At 34.8% G+C, this 13,688-nt stretch overlaps 1 pseudogene; it reads left to right on the top strand.

The window, feature by feature from the left end:
- The window catches only part of LOC116865882, a 54,792-nt pseudogene that overhangs the window by 25,681 nt on the left and 15,423 nt on the right, over positions 1-13,688 (top strand).

Here is a 13,688-nt window from a genome sequence, read left to right as displayed (position 1 = left end):
CTAAGGTTAAAAACCAGGTGTTTTACCCCAAACCCCATGTTCCTAAATGCTAGAATACAGGGGCTTAAGATCATGTTTTTGCAAATCATACAACCAGCTGTAGGTAGCTTGATATCCAGGATTGTATCATCCTGTTACAATTTTACACTTTTTTCCTAACATAGTTCCTGACATATTATATTGCCATAGACACTGCTCAATAAATAAACAAATAGCTGAACAAGCATATGTTCACTTACTGGTCTAATAGACAAGTAACTGCTGCTCAGTTATTGCTTCCCACTGAATTAAAAAAAAAATAGGTGAAGATGAGCACATTTCATAGTGTTGTTTTCCTCTTTTCCATCACCAGAACTACAATTTATGTAAAAACTATTATCAGTTATTTGGTTTTAAAATCAAAACCTGTTCAAGACCAAACTCTTCACCATTCCCATAAACTGACCATTGACTTGTTCGTTATGGTCTTGCTCTCTTACCATCAACTAGTTCCTCTTATTGGCTCTACTCTCTTCTCAGTTTGCTCCAAATTTAAGTATGTACTTCATTCGTTATAAACTTCTAATCCTCCTCATATCAACTTCTTAAAATAAAGTTCATAATCACCAACTCCCTATTTCTCTTAAATTTCATTTCCAATCAAACCTCAAGTCATGATGACTTCACATTTTTAAATATTTTACAATTTAATAAGTATCTGTTCATTCACTCACCTAGCTCATCAGACAATACTCTTGAAAGTTTCAGTCCTTCCCCTTTCCCACTCTCAGCTGACATAAATCACCATGCACTGTAGATTTGACCTCTCTATCTCTCTTTTTAAAATTGAATCCATCCATTTCTATGTTCAGTATTATGACTCTCTTTGAAGCCATCCTTGTTTTTCCCCTGGATTATTGCCACAGCTTCCCTACTGTTTTCATCCTATTTTCTCTTTCCCTTCTCACCCATTCTTCTAACTCTAGCCAGAGGAATTGTGCGTAGGAATGTGACTGACATGCCCCTGCTACTATTCCTGGTAGAGGAACATGCAGAAGGTATAGCCATGATGTAAAAATAATACACAATTGCAAAAAAAGACACCATGTCCCATATGGTCCTAGGTGGTGCCAGATCTATATAATCAATCCACTTCAACTTTCCTACTAAACCACACTGGTTTTGGCTTTTGTAGGAAGGAAGAGGAGAGAATTGTCATTTTAAGAAGAATATTTCATAAGGTATTAATACTTTTTCTCCTCCTTTCCTATAAAGGGAGGTGGAGTCAAATGCTGCTACCAATTCTCCATTCTCTTTTGCTCCTAGATTGAGAAAACTCCATTGAATTTTGATGAGCCTTCACACTACTGTTGTTTCTTTTGCAATGCAGGCATGCAAAAGAAGAGAGACAGTAAAGCTGAGATTGCAGCCTTGTGATTCCCACTTCTTGGTGTGGAAAGGATCTATGTGTTTATTCTAGGGGCATAGAGTGTAAATGAGCACTGAGCACAGCAGTAAGTGGGTATGAGATAGAAGAAGAGTTATAAGAATGTGGTAAGCACATTTCCACCTTGATTGGCTCACCAAAATTAGAGACTTGTATAGAAGGGGTATTGTGTGACAGCCTGAAAAACAAGTGCACCCCATGGGAGAGAGTAAGTGGATACCAATAGCACACTGGAAGCCAATGGCAAAGCAGTTAGAAGGAAAGAATATATAACCAACAAGGGAGGAGCCTGAAAACTTGCAAAACTGTGTTTTTCTTATCTAGGCTTATATTTTCTCTGGTATTTCCTCCCCCTGCCATTCCCTGTTTCTGCAGTAGACACCAGGTCTATGCAAAACAAAAGTGAGGATGAGAATTAAAAAGGAAACTAGGTCTAACCTTGTTTCCACCTTTGCCCTTCTCCTAGCTTATTGAAGCCCGTAATAACCTGGGTCTTAGAGAAGTGTTCAGCATGACAGAAGCAAGAGATAATATTTAAAATTCACTGAATATTTATCCAAAATTAGAGCTTTTTTAAAATCTGAAAAATTCATGGGTTGAACATAGTTTTGGTAAATTCTGAGATTCCATTTGTTGGTGCATATAAATTCTCTTGTACCTAATACCTAATTAATGAAGTTTCAAATATTAATGTTGATCTTAATTACTGTTTAAATATATGGCATCACTGAATTGAGATTACTTAATTCGTATCTGTTAGCTCTTCTTTAAAAAAGCAAATATGTGGGGTGTATGGGTGACTCAATCAGTTAAGCATCTGTCTTTGGCTCAGGTCATGATCCCAGGATCCTGGAATCGAGTCCCACCTTGAGCCCCACATTAGGCTCCCTGCTCGGTGAGGAGCCTACTTCTCCCTTGGCCTGCCATTCCCCCTGCTTGTGCTCTTTCTCTCTCTCATTCTGTTAAATAAATAAATAAAACATTTTAAAAATAGATAAAAAGGGATGTCTGGGTGGCTCAGTCGGTTAAGCAGCTGCCTTTGGCTCAGGTCATGATCTCAGGATCCTGGGATCAGTCCACATTGGGCTCCTTGCTCAGGGGTTGGGGGAGCCTGTTTCTCTCTCTTCCTCTGCCTGCCACTCTGCCTGCTTGTGCTCTCTCTCTCTGTCCATCAAATAAATAAATAAATGAAATCTTTAAAAAATAAAATTAAAACACAGATTAAAAATGTAAATATGTATAATCATTCCTTTGCTTAAATATCCTCAATGGCTTTCCACTTAAGTTATGATTGAATCTAAGCACTTTTTGTCTAAAAAGCACCTTCATAATTTATCCCATGCCTCTTTCATAAGCTTTATTTTTGTATATTTCCCAATTGCTCTGTGTGCTCTAATACTCTCCCTAAAGTGATAAGATTAGGTCATTATGCATATATGATTTGGGAAACAACATTATAATGCCCCTCTAGTTCTCTGGATTAGCCCTGTGTGCCCAAATATAAAATCTTCCAAAAACCTACTTCTTCTCAAGCCTAAATGTGAGTAGATATCTAGAGCTGCTTATTGTGATAACTTGGCAAACCTGAATCTTAGCTTTACTCAGCTGTAATTATCTAACACACTGGAAGTGTTAAACTTATAAACTGCACACCACCATACAGACATAATTGAATAATAAATATCCAAAATCTATTTAATGCTTATGCATTAAATAGATGCATAAGCATTATGCATCTTAATGCAAAAAAAAAAAAAAGTCTTCACTGAAAGTAAATATCAAAGACATATTAGCTAACCATTGTTTTTCCGTTGGATATTGGGTCTAATCAATGCATTATTTTTTCTGACATGTAACATTCATGTAGTTTTTCTATGTCTCAGAGAGTACATCAAAAGCTGTGATAAGAAGCAAAGATGCTCTATCACAGAGAGGAATGAACAATTACCAACTATCACTCTGCGTTAAGTATTGTATGGGGCACTTTTTATAATAATGCAAATGAGGTATATGTTATTCCATGTTATAAATGATGTACTGAAGCACATGGAGTGAGTCAATTCTCCAAGAAAATCTTCCTTATCATTATCTTTTCAAGCTACAGTTTTAAAACTGACATTTGATTAATATCCACTTTTCCATAGATCAGGGGACCAGGTGGAAGAGAGCTTATCTTCACACTTCTTAAAATCACACAGAAGACAAAGTATAAAAGAAAGAGAAAGAAACTCAGAAATAACAGGAGAAGGAGATAAAGGAAGGAATGGTGAAAGAAAGTGAAGAATTTCTTGAATAGCCAATTTAAAACATCTTTATATTCCAGGAAAAAATAAATAAGTGAATAATGTCTTTTAAAAGTCACTTTATTGATTTGGCCAATAAAACAGAAAAAATCAAAATGGTAAGAACCTTGAAGCTATTATTAAATAACTCTAAGTTATAATAGTAAACTACCTGAAGAGAGGTAAAAGGCCCCTTATTTTGTGTGTGAACAATTAGACTTACAAAGGACTTTTTCCTATTAAAAAAAGATATCAAAAGAGAGATTTACTGCTAACATGGAAACATGCATTGGAATAATCTCTGTTCCAGCTTGTTTCTGAAAGTCAGTTTTTCCTTTAGGCAAAAGAAAAAAAAAATTTGAAACGGAGTTGATATTCAATTTTTAAATTAAGAATGGTCAAAATCTGGGGGGCCTGGGTGGCTCAGTGCATTAAAGCCTCTGCCTTCAGCTCAGGTCATGATCCAAGGGTCCTGGGATCGAGCCCCACATCTGGATCTTTGCTCTGTGGGGAGCCTGCTTCCTCCTCCTCTCTCTCTCTCTGCCTGCCTTGCCTCTCTGCTTACTTGTTATCTCTGTCTGTCAAATAAATAAATAAAATCTTTAAAAAAAAATGGTCAAAATCAAACTTAATGTCTTCCCTCAGTAAATAGTACACAGATTGTTTAAACAGTTTTCTAAAAGCTTTTAAACATTTTCTTAATCATATTAAGTATGAAGTTTTCCTAAAACACAGCCATCACCTCTAGCCAATACCCATGTATGTACCTGTTTTTTTTTTTTTTTAATATTTTATTTATTTATTTGACAGACAGAGATCACAAGTAGGCAGAGAGAGGAGGAAGCAGGCTCCCTGCCAAGCAGAGAGCCTGATGCGGGGCTCGATCCCAGGATCCTGGGATCATGACCTGAGCCGAAAGCAGAGGCTTTAACCCACTGAGCCACCCAGCTGCCCCTGTACCTGTTATTTTGTGAAACCAAAGAGATATGTAAGAATATTGGACAATTTTTTTTTTTTAATTCTAAGCTTTGAACCTGAAAGAATACCATTTAGATTCAACTAGTCACATGGTTTTGCTTTTAACTAGCTGCATATATTCAGTTCCATTCAGTCATGAATTCCAAAAACATGAAAAGCATTTTATTCTACCTTGTAGAGGGAAGCAGACATGATGCAGATATTCAAAAAAAGGAGTTATATGAATTAAAGTCCCCTCATGTCTTTTTTTTTTTTTTTTAAGATTTATTTATTTATTTGACAGATAGAGATCGCAAGTAGGCAGACAGGCAGGCCGAGAGAGAGAGAGAGGAGGAAGTGGGCTCCCCTCTGAGCAGAGAGTCTGATGCGGGGCTTGATCCCAGGACTCTGGGATCATGACCAGAGCCGAAGGCAGAGGCTTTAACCCACTGAGCCACCCTGGCGCCCCCCAACTGTGTCATTTTTATAAATACCCTGAATAATACCCTCACAGTATCTCTATTTTTTCTTGAGTTGTTCGATAGCCAAAATCCCTTTCCAAAAATTTGTTGAGAAAGTTGGGAAAGGTGTTAAAAAACATGATTAGGTTATTTTTTCAAGTTTTTATTTAAATTCTAGGTAGTTAACACACACTTTAATATTAGTTTCAGGTGTAGAATTGGTGATTTATCATTTACATACAATACCCAGTATTCATCAAAACCAATGTCCTCCTTAATACCCATCACCCATTTAACCCAGCCCCCACCCACCTCCACTCCAGCAACTTTCAGTTTGTTCTCTATAGTTCAGAGTCTGTTTCTTGGTTTGCCTTTCTTTTTCAAACATGAGTGAAATCATATGGTATTTGTCTTTCCCTGACTGACTTATTTCACTTAACATAATACTATCTAGTTCCATCCCTGTCATTAAAAATAGAAAGATTTCATTCTTTTTTATGGCTGAGTAATATTCCACTATGTAGTACTATTCCACTGTGTATATATACCAGCTCTTTTATATCCATTTATTAGTTGGACACTTGGGCTCTTTCCATGCTTTGGCTATTGTCGATAAAGCTATTATAAACATCGGACTACATGTAGCCCTTCAAATCAGTATTTTTGTATCCTTTGGTAAATACCTAGTAGTGCAATCACTAGGTAGGTAGTTCTGTCTTTAACTTTTTGAGGAAGCTCCATACTGTTTTCCATAGTGACTGCAACAGTCTGCATTCCCACCAACAGTGTAAGAGGGTTCCTCTTTCTCCATATCCTTCCTCCACATCTGTTGTTTCCTGTGTTGTTAATTTTAGCCATTCTGACAGGTATGATGTGATATCTCATTGTGGTCTTGATTTGCATTTCCCTGATAATGAGTGATGTTGAGGCCCTTTTCATGTGTCTGTTAGCCATCTATATGTCTTCTTTGGGAAAAAAAAAATGTCTATTCATGTCTTCTGCCCTTTTCTTAACTGAATTATTTTTTGAGGGGTTGTTGAGTTTGAACCATTTTTTCTAGATTTTGGACATTAAGCCTTTATCAGATATGCCATTTGTAAATATTTTGTCCCATTCCATCAGATGCCTTTTAATTTTGTTGATTGTTTCATTTGCTGAGCAGAAGCTTTTTAGCCTGATAAAGTCCCAGTAGTTTATTTTTGCCTTTGTTTCCCCTGCCTTCAGAGATATATCTAGTAAGAAATTACTATGGCTTATGTCAAAGAGGTTACTGTCATATAATACAGGATTCTGAAGGATTCCTGTCTCACATTTAGGTCTTTTATCCATTTTGAATTTATTTTTGTGCATGGGGTAAGAAATCGATCCAGTTTCATTATTTCACATGTTGCTATCCAGTTTTCCCAACATCATTTGTTGTCTTTTTCCCATTGGATGTTCTTTCCTGCCTTGTTAAAGATTAGTTGGCCATATAGTTGTGGGTCCATTTCTGTGTTTTGTATTCTGTTCCATTGATCTTTGTGTCTGTTTTTGTGACAGTACCATACTGTTTTGATCACTACAGCTTTGTAATATAACTTGAAGTCTGGAATTGTAATGCAGTCAGCTTTTCTTTTCTTTTTCAAGATTGTTTTGGCTATCCAGGGTCTTTTGTGGTACCATACAGATTTTAGAATTTTTTGTTCTACCTCTGTGAAAAATGCTATTGACATTTAATAGGGATTGCATTGAATGTGTAGCCTGCTTTGGGTAGGTTAGGCATTTTAACAGTATTTGTTCTTCCAATCCATGAGTATGGAATGTTTTCCCATTTCTTTGTGTCATCTTCAATTTTTTTTACTTTAGAGTACAGACTTTTTACCTTTTGGGTTAGGTTTCTTCCTAGGTATCTTATGGTATTTTGTGCAATCATAAATGGGATTGATTCTTTGATTTCTCTTTCTGCTGGTTCATTACTGGTATACAGAAATGCAACAGATTTCTGTAAGTTGATTTTGTATTCTCTACATACTCTTTTCTCTTTCTTACTTTAAATGTATACATATCATGGTGTTCTCCTATCTTGCAGATTTCTACTCCATTTGAGATAGTACCAGAAATAAACATCATTCTGGGGAGAATTCTTATTAAATACAAATCTTTTGTAAGCCATTTTAATGATGATGACAACAATGATAATAACAGCAATATGTAATAAAGCCAACACATACTGAAGGTCTCTGTACAGTACCTTACACATATTATGTCATTGGATCTTCACAGATGCCTCACGGAAGACAGTTCTATTCTCATTATTTTACAGATAGGGAAGTTGAGACTCAGGAAGTTGATTATTTTGCTCACAGTTATAGTACTAGTAAGTGGTAAAATCCAAAATTATGTAGTCTGATTCAAGAGCCTGAGCCTGAGCATTGTCCTCTCATGCCTCCTTATATTAACCAGCCCTGATACACTTTCTAATGGTTTTGAACACTGATAGTCACAGAATCCTCAATCTGGAACTTTGCCAAGACCTCCTTATACTGACTGGTGGGGGACATTTGACTGCATTACCCTTGATTTCTTCCCTCTCATTATCAGCCATATGTAAATAGCTTGTTCCACTAACATGGACTAGTATCTTAAATTAGGTCATAAGGTCATAAGACCTTCCCTTCCCTCATTGATCCTGTGAGTTCAATATTTCTAGCTTTGATTATTTACCTGTAATATTACGCAAAAGATACCTGTCACTATAAATACTAAAGGTATTCTGATAGCACACAGTTTATTTTACTTTTAGATGAAAACACTGAAATGGCATTTATCTTTATTTTAAAGATGCAACTTCTAAATTCAACCACATAATACTTACATTTGTATTTCAAATGAGTAGACCATATTATTACATAAGAAATTGGCAGGGTAATATAAGCTCTGTCTTAAACTTTATTTAATAAATAATTGAGAATTGGTAGCATTGAAGTGGCCCTTAACATAGGGTTTAGAATAATTCTCTTCCTTTATTTATAGAAATGACCATTCAATTGCTATTGCATTAAACTTCTAAAGCATGAATCCGATAAGGAGCATTATGGCTTATTAATTTTAATTCAATCCCTTTCACTTTTGATGAATAATACAACTTCTTCTAATACACATTAAAGAGAATCAGAAAATATTACAACAATGAAGTTTAAATCTTCTACATTATCAGATTTTTTTCTTAATTTATATCTCCCCTTCATTTATTTTTCTTTGTTCATTTATCTTTCTAATACTGCTGAATGGAGTTTTAAAGTATTCTAAAATTGGTGCTTCAGTCAAAATCTGTACTTCTTTCAGCTAATGCCTCACATGTACAACTTCTAAACCAGCGTCCTTCTGCTTCAACTGTCACATTTTAAAATAAATTAGAGACTTACCATCCACCGGCTATTGAAGTTCATGAATTAATTGACTTGAATGTTTTGGCTTTCTTTGATCTAAGCTATTTTCTCAGTAATACTGTGATTTACCTGACATTAAAGGGCAAACTGAGCAATGAGTTTCTGGAACTACATTCGTATAAAACAGCACCAGTTTACCAATGAATGGCTTATAGTCTGACTTTAGATTATACCCCTTCTTGTTCTCTTGATGATAGTCGCAAAGAGTTTTTGATATCCATCTTTTCAATTTAAAATGAGAAGAGTAAAATGTAAATAATAAAAAAAAATCTGTGCTTAAAATTACTGAATTTTTTACTATTATTAATAATTTTCAGCCTAGGTAAACAGATGTAGAAAATATAATTTTAATTATCTGTCTGTATTATTAAGAAAATTCTGATGCAAATAGATGTTTGTAATGCACAGCATGACTCCTGCATCAAGAACACAGAGAAAACACTAAGATCTATTTGTTAATTTCCTTTGTATCTCTCCTTGCACTATTTTGGTGTTTTATAAGTCTCTTCAGTTTATTATTTTGCACCCCAAATTGTGGCAGTTACTTCTGAACTGTATTGTGCACATCTATCTAGAATTCTCCCACTTCTCCCTTCTTAATATCAAGGGCTCTACCTAAGGAACTCAAATTGTGAAAATCAGAAACTAGGATTAATAGATTGAGGATGAGAAGAAAATAATTCCAAAGATAATAAATCCAAATACCTGTTTTAATGAGCAAATTGGGTTGATACAAGCAGGAGACATATTGGGTGAGCACAAATGAATGGGCACTAATGTTAGACATGTGACCCTAAAAGAGCCAATCAAACTCTTTTTACATGGATTCATTCATATCAATCAAGAGATTCTTCCTGAGATCATGAGTTTGAACATTATGTAAGCTTTCTAATTCTAAAGGGTGTATTTCTAACATTAATATGGTAACCTGTCAGAATTTTTCCAGAACAGAGGAGTATGGAATTGATAAATGGTAAATGAAAGATCCCTGAATTCATTGTTTTTGAAAACCTGGACATAGCTATGCCTAAAGCGTTGACCTTTTCAAATAAAATAGGCCCAATAATTTTGTTGTTGTTATTGTTTTTGCTTTAATTACTTTTAACTTAGGTCTCTGTCCTTTGCAGAAGAAAACATCATGATCAAAATGAGTTGAATGAGTTGTGGGATAAATAGAGAAAATGAGGTAATTTGAGATCCACAAAATGATCTCGAACTTGCTGACAACTTTAGTGCTTGTCATTATTACCAAGGAGACAGATGCAGCTAAGAAAGTCTGCAGCTTTGGGTGCCTGGGTGGCTCAGTTGTTAGGCACCTGTCTTTGGCTCAGGTCATGATCTCAAGTTCCTGGGATCCAGCCACCACATTGGGCTCTGTGCTCAGCCAGGAGTCTGCTTCTCCCAATTGCTCATGCTTTCACTCTCTCAAATAAATAAAATCTTTAAAAAAAAATAGAGTTCAGCTTATTTTGCCAAACATTTTTAAATACCCTAACTGGCTGCAGTGAAAAAAGGAAATAGTAACATTTATAGACATTACTTTCAATGAACTTAGAGTCTACTTATAATATAAATAGGTATAAAAGAAATAATTTATAAAAGCTATTAAGGCCTTAAAGGATGAATGTTTTGTATCAAAATGGATGGGACTGGAGGAGATTACACTGAATGAAATAAGTCACGCAGAGAAAGTCAATTATCATATGGTTTCACTTACTTGTGGAGCATAAGGAATAGCATGGAGGACATTCAGAGAAGGAAGGGAAAAATGAAGGAGGTGAAATCAGAGGGGGAGATGAACCATGAAAGACTGTGGACTCAGAGAAACAAACTGAGCGTTTTAGAGGGGAGGGGAGTGGGGGATGGTTGGCCAGTTGACAGCTATTTAGGAGGGCACTGATTGCATGGAGCACTGGGTATTATGCATAAACAATGCATCTTGGAACACTACATCAAAAACTAATGATGTACTGTATGGTGACTAATATAACACAATAAAAAATAAAAACAAAAATATTACTTTATGCCTTTTTAAATTTCCCTAAGCTTTTTTTTTTTTTAACCTCATTAGTAAAGTATTTATCATCCCTGCCCTCCTCATTTTAATTCCACTATAGGCCCCTGCTATGTAAAGTAAACAGCATAGCATCTTGGAGTCAGCAGAGACTTTATATCTGGCAGGTCCAACCCCCTTAATTTAGAAGGCATGACTAAAACTTTTTCCAGCTTTTAAGATCTTTAAAGAAAATGCATCTAAAAGCAAATGACTTGTCCAACCTAGTCAAGAGGTTGCCACAAATTATTCAAGAGGTATGCCACAAATTATTACATCTCTGAAGGGGCAGTTTTTAAAGAACGTGATTGTACCTTATAATTTCCATATCAAAATATGTGATTCTTTCCCATGATCCATGTTCTCTCATTTATCCACTAAGTTTTTAAATTTCAAAAATTTTGGGAAATGTTATCAGAAGAAGGTACCATATTCCTTAATTTTAATTCAGTGCATAATGCAACATTTAATATACTTTAGATTGATTTTAGTCTTAAGGAGCTTCCACTTCCATCTTAATAAAGGAAATTAAGAGAAATTGAAAAATTTTAAAAAATTAAAAAAGCAGTTCTTAGGTTTCCATACATGTATAAAATATTTAGCTTCCTTGGATCCCATCTAATACATGGTGCTAAGTGTGAAAAAGAAAAAAAAAAAAAAAGAGAGAGAGAGAGAGGAAAAAAAAAAAAAGAAATCCTGACCTTTTCTTAGCATCCACAGGTGGTTAATGACTGGAAAAAAATATTTTATTTTTCACTATTAGTTATTTAGAATATTTTATGTGAACAGAGAAAAACCTAACTGGGTAATCCCAGTCTTTGTTTAAATAAGTCAAAGGACAGGGTCACCTGGGTGGCTCAGTGGGTTAAGGCTCTGCCTTCGGCTCAGGTCATGACTCCAGAGTTCTGGGATGGAGCCCCACATCAGGCTCTTTGCTCGGCAGGGAGCCTGCTTCCCTTTCTCTCTCTGCCTACTTGTGATCTCTGTCTGTCAAATAAATAAATAAAATCTTTAAAAAAAAATAAGTCAGAGGACAGAAACTAAGAAGTAAACATTAAAGGGGGTGCATGCAAGTGATTATTGTGAATCCAGGTTTTGAGCTGGGTGAAAACACTTTGGTTAGAGTTGCAGTGTGACTATACAGTAGTAATTCTCCACTCCAGAAAGATACTTCAAGAACACCAATTTTGGCATTCCAAATAGTATTTTAATATTATTTTTTTTATCTATTCTTTTCATATACATTAGCAGCGAAAAAAAGGGTAGAAGTTTCTAGAAATGAGATAATTAATTTTTTTTAAAGGTTAATGTATATGATTTTTTTTTTATGGCTTTTAATCACATGAAGTAGGTGCTTGCTGATTTAAGAGATAGTTCTAACATAGCACCCTATTCACAACACATGATTCTGAGAATCAAGATTCAAGATCAGAATGAAATCAATCACAACTTTCTATTGAACCACCAAGCTGGTAGCCTAGGACAAATAAAATTTTAGTAAATGGATTGATTTCAGAGCTTAGTCTAAAGGTCAAATGAGCAGGTGGTTTTGTTTGTTTGTTTGTTTTGTTTTAATCTCAGCTGCAACACTGGAAATTTATTGAAGCATGGTAGCAACCAGACTACTGTAGTGTCTGATTGTTCTTAAAACTGTTGTAGTTTTTGTGTGCATATGCGTGGGCACACATGTGTGTGTGTAGCATAATATTTTTAAGCTCAATTTCCTTTAAGATTTAAATCACCAGAATAAAGATCATTTTCCTTAGTGGCAATCTAAATGTCTGCTTTTGTCAGTCATCCATTCAAAAAACAGTATCTAGAAGGAATGTCCTTTCTCCAAAATCAAATAAAAACGAATACAACTATCTGTTCTGTTGGCATTTTTTACAAACCCCAGTCCATTCTCTGCCTCTTTCTTTTTACACTTATTCTCTGAAGTTCAGAGAAATCTTCAGATAAATCTTATTTTTCTATGATTATGAATCTTCCCTTTTGTAAGTCATTTAAAAAAACCCACATCACCTAAAAACCTCTTTTTTGTCATTTGCATTAATGTTGGCAAGATTAATTTAAAAAAATCTTAAATATCCCCATGAGTCAGTGTAAAAGGACTTTTATTTTTAGCTTAATTTCGTCCAACAACAAAAGAGTTGGTAGGTGACAAGGAAGTCATGAGTTTTTAGTGTTTGGATGAAGCTTGATATTATCTAGTTGAAGCCACATATTTTACACATAAAAAAACTTGAGTTTAGAGATTAAGTGGCTTATGTAAAATCACACAGAAAAAAGTAAAATTAAAATAAAATCACATAGCAGGTGGACTTATGCTCGGCTATTTAATTAAGCATTTAATGTTATTTCTGATGACAAAATTGTTATGGTTGAGTGTCTAATAGGGATAATAGGAAATATTAGCCATAGCAGAACTTAGAAAATTATATTTTATAAACTTGAGAAAACATACATAAATGGAAAGAAATTATGTCTGCAAACAAAAGTAAATATGACAGCCATTAGGTTGTCTGTCTTAAGAATCTAGGGAAAAGAGAAAATTAAAATAGTTTTAAAATGGGGAAAATGGTTAAGTGTACTGGTTTAAAAAAGAAGATATCAGCATAGTTTGAAAAGCTAATAAAAATAAGTTTAAAGATCCATTACAGAATTAACTCCACAGAAAATGACTACTCGCAAGGCCACCCTGCATATACATGGTTTGATATAATTTTCCAGGCTGAGAATGTGTCTTTAAAGCATGTAAGCTGAACCAGACAATTTCATACACTTACATACTTGATGAATTGAAATTCCCATTTGCTTCTTATTACATCTGATAAGATCACATGCAGCTATTGTCATTATGTACTAGGGCTTAAGAAACAAACACAAAACATTTCCATACAAACTAGAAAATGTTGAAAAATTGCATGCCGCAAAAATTGAGATACTTATCCTTAAAAAATATATATATTGAAAGCTCAATCCAAAAACCTGTGTGTGAGACTAAGATTCATCCAAAACTGAGCTCAAGAGCCCTGTTTAGAAACCAATTAAGCAGGTCATAAAGTAGTCTTACGTCATCCA

This window comes from Lontra canadensis, unplaced genomic scaffold, assembly GCF_010015895.1.
Source record: "Lontra canadensis isolate GAN:19392208 unplaced genomic scaffold, GSC_riverotter_1.0 scaffold1, whole genome shotgun sequence".
NCBI classification, from domain to species: domain Eukaryota; kingdom Metazoa; phylum Chordata; class Mammalia; order Carnivora; family Mustelidae; genus Lontra; species Lontra canadensis.
The sequence above is the reverse complement of the archived record's forward strand: the minus strand, read 5'-3'. Positions and strand labels throughout refer to the sequence as shown.